Below are 5,998 nucleotides of genomic sequence, written 5' to 3'. Positions count from 1 at the left end.
TCTCCAAGGCTAGGCTGGCTGTCCAGTCCAATTCACCATTTGCAGATGCCTAGAGTGTGGCTCAGAGGTTCAGACCATTGCCACGCTGACACAGCAAGCAAGTGGCCAAGATAGGATTCAAATTCAAATCCACAGCCTAGTTGCCTTTGACTTGGTGTTGGCAACACAAGCCAATTGTCCAGTCCAGCAATGGGGCATAACATTGAAGGCTTTGGATGGTGCCTTTTATCTGCACACCAAAACAAATATATTCTCGTTATTTTTTCTCAGTTTTTAAGTATTTCTCTTTTATTCTCTCTTTCCTCTTTTCTTTATTTATTTGTCTTTGGTTTTGGGGTCACACCCAGAAGTACTCAGGGGTTACTCCTGGCTTGGTACTCAAAAATTACTCCTGGTGTATTCATGGGATTTTATAAAAGTCCAGGGATCAAACTTAGGTCAATTACATGCAAGACTACTGGGATGTATTTATTTCTTAATAAGTGGAAACTTAAGAGGTCTCTGAATGCAAAGCCAGAAATAAGCTTGGTGTGGCCCAAGACCCCCCAAAATAAAAATAAAATAAAAGATAGATGCATCTAAGCACATATAGATTATTAAATACATACCAGTGTGTATACACAAACACTGTGCTTTATTATAAGTATGTCAAAGAAGCAAATAGCCTTCTAATGAGAAAATGGAAAAATAATTCTTTTTTTTTCTGGCTATCTGCTCAGAAATAGCTCCTGGCAGGCATAGGGGACCATATGGGATGCCGGGATTCGAACCAACCACCTTAGGTCATGGGTCGGCTACTTGCAAGGCAAACACCGTTGTGCTATATTTCTGGCTCAGAAAAATAATTCTTAATTTTACATTTAAAAGACAGTCTTAGAAATCATCTTTAAAAAATGGATCAATTATTTTTAATCAGGCTTAGATATTAGGCCATTGTTTTCTACCTTTTCTTCTTCCCTCATCAAAACAGAGGCTCTTATCAAAGGAAGAAACTATGATAGCAGTTCTCCTGGGAGCTATATCACTTGAAGATATAAATAGCTTTGGTGCAATTTTAAAATACCACAGCTTTGAAATAAAAGCCTAGGTTCATTTTGATAAAAATGTAAAAAAGGTATATTCCATACACAAATTCTAGTAGTTCCACAAAAAGAGATTTCATTCAAGTTTTTACATTTTTTTCAAAAAGTGCTAAATAAAATTTCTTAAATACTAAACTGTAGATAGAAAGTTTCATGATGATTATGACAAAGCAGAATAAAAATCATGGTTTTACCATAAGAAAGTGACAGCTCAGAAGGGTGGTTTTTCCATTTCTATTCTTTAATAGTTGTTAGTTGCTTCGAGGGTTAATTTCTCTGAATGGTTGTTCTGTCTTGACCTTGGAAAAATACTCTGTCAATGTGATAGAAAGGGGGGGGGAAGAATCTAAACTAGAGATTAAGAATCTAAATTCTGGTTGGACGTCAGACTTATTATAGTCAATAAACATAACTGATGACTAACCCCACTGCCGTAAATGCTATGCTTTTTAAAAGCCCCAAGATAAACCTTTAATAAAGTCTCAAATGACTTAGAAATAAATGAGTCCTGCAGTCGGAAACAAAAAGAATTATTGGTACAGATCAAATTGCCCGGAAACATTATGTGTCAACATTAAAGTCAGTTCCTCAGAGCCAATATATCGCTCCTTAATTACTGCAGGCTCCCAAGATCCATAGTACTTCTGACAGCTCATTTCATCGAGACTTATTTATTTTGAAAAAGTACATGTAGTTACCAGTCTGTCTGCTCAATCCACATAAGTCTTGATCATAAAATCTTGTTCTACATTACCCTTGACAGCAACTATTAAGTATTCCTAAACATGTGTGTCAAACACATGAAGAAATTGCTCTGAGCTTTTCCTACCTTTTCCTTGCTTAAAATAGTGGCAAATACCAAACAACACAGCCTTTGTAGAATCCTGAGCATCAAAAAATAATAGATGTATTATGAGAGACCACTAGCAGTAACTTATTCCTGAAAAATATGTATTAATAAACCAAGGCCCCATGGACATCAAATGTCCCCAGCATAGAGTTCAGCCTCAAGTTATAAGGAAAGAGAACCCAGCACCAGATCTACAAAGGTACACATCTATGATGATTGGAATCTGGATCACTAGGAAGCTGGGGTGATGGCAGAAGTTCTCTGATTTCACTTTGGGGTTGAGCTGTGGGCTCCCAAACAGTGTTCAGAGGGCCTGGGAGTCAACTCAACCATAGCTATTTAGCCACGCTAGTGTTTAATGCAGTATTACTCTGGCCTAGATGGGTTGGGGCTTCTCAGGGACATACCCAGCATTAATCAGGTCTACACCTAACAGTGCTAAGGAAGGAAGGTCATGTGGGAACCAGATATCAAACCTGGAGTCTTGCACATATAGGGCATGCCCCCACACCAACCTCTAAGCTAGCTCCACAGTTTCTCTGCCTACATGCCTCAAAATCCAGTAAGTGAAGCTCCTCCCAGTGAACCTATGTCCTCTGACCGTCAAATGGCCCATGGAATTCTATAAGGTTTAGTTACCTCACTAGATGCTCAAAGCTAGATTTTAGAGTTCATGCTGAGCCCAAGAGCCAGAACTACACATGGACTTAGCACATTCTGTTTTTGATCTATGGGGCACTTGTTCTCACATCCCAATCTTCCTTGTCTATCCTGTCTTCCCATCTTAAAATAGTCAAGTCAGTATTTTCTCAGCTAAATCTCATCAAACAGAGTCTGGCCATCCAGTAAGCCCTTAAGAAGCACATGCAAAAGATGACTTAATTACCTCACCTGCTATTTTTCTAAGAACCTCATGTCAAAACTTAATTTCATTTTATGTGTTGCCAACTGCCTGCATCAGAAAAAGTTAATCATTATGGGCAACTTTCCTCAAACTGACTTAAACCTTCTTCTAAAATTAGACATCGGCACACATCTCATTTCTCTCTCTTTGCTTCTCCTTTCCCTTCTCCCCCTTTTATCTTCCTATGTTCATTCTCTTTTCAAGTTCTTCCCTGTAACCTATGACAAATGGCTATCAGCACCTAGAGATTCTCTTTTTTTTTTTTTTTTTTTTTTGGGTTTTTGGGCCACACCCGGTAATGCTCAGGGGTTACTCCTGGCTATGTGCTCAGAAGTTGCTCCTGGCTTGGGGGACCATATGGGACACCGGGGGATCGAACCGTGGTCCGTCCAAGGCTAGCGCAGGCAAGGCAGGCACCTTACCTTCAGCGCCACCGCCCGGCCCCGAGATTCTCTTTTAATCTGTCTTATGCTTCATGATTACTTTGGTTTTAGTTTTGCTTTGTTTAGGGATCAAATCTAGAGCTCCTGCATGCAATGTACATTTTTTTAATTTATGTATTCACAGTTAAAAGTCATGACATACACTCAGCCAAGCAGAAATATGAGCACATCTGCCATTTGTTTTCCCAGAATTAATAATGCAGCTCTTCATCTAGTTGATGCATCTGTACACACTAACTACAAGTCAATAAAAGAAGATGTGGAAATATCAGATGTTTCTAGCCCCAGGTAAAAAGTAGACTGTCTGAGACATATACCTCATATTAGCCTTTTAGTAATTTAATGAGTAAATGTTTTATTATGCATTCAACTGATGTTTGTAAGATAATTTCCTGAGACAGGAAAACTTCTTGAAAATCAGTTTAGAAAACATATATTTTGTTGATAAATTTTAACGTTCTATATTGTTCTGTTGCTATAAGTAAGTTACTTAATCTATGAGCACTTGGAATTCATATTTGGAAAATAAAGATAACCAACATAAACATAATTTTTAGGTTTCTTAAACTATGAGAACTTCTTTGTATTTAAAATAAATACAAATTCTTTTTTCTTTTTTCCTTTTTTTGTTTTTGGGTCACACCCAGCAATGCTCAGGGGTTACTCCTGGCTCTATGCTCAGAAATTGCTCCTGGCAGGCTTGGGGGACCATAAGGGTTGCCAGGATTCGAACCACCAACCTTCTGCATGCAAGGCAAACACATTACTTCCATGCTATCTCTCCAGCCCTAAAATAAGCACCTTGTTCTTAAGAGAGCAGGTAAGTAGGTAAAGCACTTGCCTTGCATGTGGCCAACCCAGTTTCAATCTCTAGCACTGCACTCTAAGCACCACCAGGAGTGATCCCTAAATACAGAACCTTTAGTAAGCCTTTTAAGTGACTGTGTGTGGCCCCAAACAAAACAAAATTAATTAAAATTTTTTAATTTAAAATAGTTAATTAAAATAAGCAATACATTGAAAAATAAAAATGCATGCTAAATGTCACTAGCTAACATGCTTTCAAAAATGCTGCATTAGATTGCTGACTAACATAAAAGTACTCATAAAACAAACGGCATCACCAATTACTTTTTTCTTTAAAAAAGAAAAATCCATTAAGATTTGATGCTAATTGGTTATGATCATTCTGTTCTCTAACTTTAGGCAATAGACCAATCCAGTACCAGAGGCTAAATTTTGAGATCATTGAAATGCATGACAGAGAAGTGAAGAATGAAAAGAAAACAAGGACTCATGGGACAGCAGGTCTAACACAGGAATCTTAAAATCTTAAAAGATCTGGAATTTTGACTAGAAGTTACATCTGTGGGATAATTTGAGTATTCATGGAGTCAGAGAAAATGATCCAGACCACTAGCCAGTTCTTTCCCTTTTAGAAGTTCATTGCTCACCTTCACACAACCCTCCACTTCTGTTTGACACAGGTACTGCCAATTAGGCCAGACCACAAATGCATCCCTCTATCCCACCTTCCCTGGCTCCTCTACCAGCCCTTCCTGGTATCCCCACAGGCAGTGAACCCTGAAATCACTCCAAGCAGAACCTTAGGAGTTCATCTTATATGATTCTAGTCCTCAGACCCCACAAGCACTCTTTCAACAAAGGAATTGGATTTAGGGGTTATACACATCCTGTACAAATAAGCAGTGAACAGGGCAACCTGGGTTCTGAAGTCCCCAGGACAATTCCATTTATAACACTGAAAGACTCCTGGAAAAGAAGAAATAGGAGAATCTGTAAATAGCTTCCTGGAAGAAATGACACCCTCCCAGGAGAAAAGAAAGGAACAGCATTGCAAAGACATGGGATGGAGAAGTACAGTGTCCCATGTTGCTGACCAAGCTGAAGAGGTGATGAGAAGACCCTGGAGAGAGGTACATGGGGGCTAGCTCTCATAGCGCTATGATCAAATATGACCTCATAATGCCAAGAGCTTCTCATATAGGTGATGTCATTGATCATTGACAGTCAAGTGCTTTAAAGACAGGACCTCAATATTTATAAATTATTGATGGCTCAACAGTTTTAGCGGTTTCTTAATTCAATTCTCAGGAGAGAAACTGAATTTATTTGGGAAACAAATTATCCCTCCAGTTTAGGGAATAATTTGTCTCTCTCAGTCAAAACTAATAGGTAATTATCCACTTGTCTTTGGTATAACCCCAAACTTGGGTGCAATAACTCAGATATGGATCACTGGAGTGAGGAAGGCTTCAGCCAACCAAAGATTTCCCAGTCTAAGATCTGGGATGAAAAATTTGACTGTTCGGGTATCTGGTTTTAATGATCTCTTCCAGGATTGAAAGAAGATATTTATCTGATAGGTCCAAATTGACTGCTAAAACTGGACTACAGTGCCTATATTAAATGAGACATACATCTTGAAACTTTATAAATATTGAATATATTGAATTAGGATGCTTTGTGCTAAAAATTATAGTGTTGAAAATTATAATAACTGCCAGCACGACTCTTTTGGTTACTCTACTTGAATTTTTTTCCCCATTTGTTTAACTAATGCCTAAAGAGATGAAAAGAGATTTAAGACTCAAAGAACTTATAGTGGAGTTGTACTTAGTAGAGTGATGGAAAAAAAATATGCATAAATAGAGCATCAGGAGAAATTTGTTACTGTCTTTAGTAACCTCTCAGACTA

Source organism: Suncus etruscus, chromosome 1, assembly GCF_024139225.1.
Source record: "Suncus etruscus isolate mSunEtr1 chromosome 1, mSunEtr1.pri.cur, whole genome shotgun sequence".
In the NCBI taxonomy this organism is placed as follows: domain Eukaryota; kingdom Metazoa; phylum Chordata; class Mammalia; order Eulipotyphla; family Soricidae; genus Suncus; species Suncus etruscus.
This window is presented reverse-complemented; position numbering follows the sequence as displayed.